This window comes from Sinocyclocheilus grahami, unplaced genomic scaffold, assembly GCF_001515645.1.
Source record: "Sinocyclocheilus grahami isolate Dianchi unplaced genomic scaffold, SAMN03320097.WGS_v1.1 scaffold137.1, whole genome shotgun sequence".
Taxonomy (NCBI): domain Eukaryota; kingdom Metazoa; phylum Chordata; class Actinopteri; order Cypriniformes; family Cyprinidae; genus Sinocyclocheilus; species Sinocyclocheilus grahami.
In genome coordinates this window covers 1,958,634-1,960,896 of record NW_015505316.1, presented here as the reverse complement: position 1 = coordinate 1,960,896, position 2,263 = coordinate 1,958,634, and positions in this window count along the sequence as shown.

Sequence of the window (2,263 nt, the reverse complement as noted above, 5' to 3'; positions counted from 1 at the left end):
TACATTGCGAGTAAATCACTCGCAAATGCGACTAAATCTTACTTCAGTACAGTACATCCACTGTACTATTACTCTCTACTGTCTTTCAGTGGCAGCTTTCAGATGTTGAATGTTGATATTGAGGCCTGCATTGTTTCACACTTTGTGGTTTGCAATACGATGTATATCACTTGAACATTATTCATTATTTAACAAGATGGACACGTAAGCATTTGTTTATAATTCGTGGCCTAATGGTTAGAGAGTTGGACCCAAAGGTTGTGGGTTTGAGTCTCGTACCAGCAGGGATTGTAGGTGGGGGGAGTGAATGTACAGTGCTCTCTTCCACCTTCAATACCACGACCCAACTGCTCCCCAGGCGCCGCAGCATAAATGGCTGCCCACTGCTCCGGGTGTGTGTTCACGGTGTGTGTGTGTTCACTGCTGTGTGAGTGCACTTTGGATGGGTAAATGCTGAGCACTAATTCCAAGTATGGGTCACGTCACTTTTTTTATACACATGTTCCTGTATTGTTCCTCTGTGTTCCAGAGTCATGAAAAATTGATGGGCGTTTATGTAAGGTTCTTGTTATGGTACACAGTGTATTGGCAGTGACTAGAGGGCTGTTCTCTTGGTTAACGTCTGTTCCCCAGACAGCAGGTGTAACGCCGTCCACCTTAAACGCTCACATACTGAGACATTATAGTATCTGTCAACACTGACGTACTGTTTCTTCACAAGTCACTTGCATCATTTCTTAAAAAGAAGAAATGTCTTTCTTTCTTATGAGGAATGTCTTATGCTCACTGTATTGTACAATATGCTTGCTGTACTGTGTATTCCCTCTAGTTATACAATTTAATCAATTATTACTAATATTCAGCAAAGGCACATTAAATTGACTGTTTAAAGTGACAGTAAAGACAATTATAATGTTAGAAAAGATTTATATTTCAAATAAATGCTTTTTTTTTTACTATTCATCAAAAATTCCTAAAAGTACAGTTTTATATAAAAAATATTAAGCAACAGAACTGTTTTCAACATTGATAATTGAAATAAAGAAAAAAAAATGTTTCTTGAACACCATATCAGCATATTGGAATGAAAAAAAATTCAGCTTTGCCATGGAATAAATTACATTTCAAAATATAATAAAATAGACAACAGCTATTTCTAATTGTAATTCAAATTTAATTTTACAATATTACTGTTTTTTTGCTGTATTTTTGATCAAATAAATGCAGCCTTGGTGAGCATAAGAAACGTCTTTCAAAAATATAAAAATATACTTTCACTTTTTTTGGCCTTTGACAGCATATTTGAACATGGTTTATAGCACAGATACATGTAAAACATCTTTACAATCTGTCATTGCTTACATCAGCGGTATCGGTCTTTATTGTTTATTCATTTATTTTTTGTGCATTTTTTATTATCTTTGTACTTTTTAATCTTCTGCAATCTTTTGTCATATACTGAACTCAACGTGACAAAACACTACTAGACCTGCCCAGTTTAGTTTGCTCGTTTCTCTGTTAATCCATTGTATATTGTAGTCACACAGTGAACAATTTACTAAATTGTAATGGGTTAAATTTGCATCATGCATTTTGTTTCCCACCACAAGGCCACTGATCTGGGACCTTGATGAGGGTTTAGAATCATGGATTTACTGAAGTGGATAGGACAAAATTAACATTTGGGACAACATCAGTTTGAAAACATGTTTTTTTCAAAAATGTGTCATAAAACATAGACCCACTAAAATTTGTTTAGTTTGCTCGTTTCTCTGTTAATCCATTGTATATTGTAGTCACACAGTGAACAATTTACTAAATTGTAATGGGTTAAATTTGCATCATGCATTTTGTTTCCCACCACAAGGCCACTGATCTGGGACCTTGATGAGAGTTTAGAATCATGGATTTACTGAAGTGGATAGGACAAAATTAACATTTGGGACAACATCAGTTTGAAAACATGTTTTTTTCAAAAATGTGTCATAAAACATAGACCCACTAAAATTAGTTGACTTACATTGCAAGCTCATACCAGGTTTTACTCATAGCATGAAAGTGTCTCTGCTTTTTCCAGTACGACTTCCTTAAAGGGGTCGTATGATGCGATTTCAATTTTTCCTTTCTCTTTGAAGTGTTACAAGCTCTTGGTGCATAAAGAAGATCTGTAAAGTTGCAAAGACTAAAGTCTCAAATCCAAAGAGATATTCTTTATAAAATTTAAGAGTCAACCACGCCTACCTAAAACGACTCGTTCTAACAC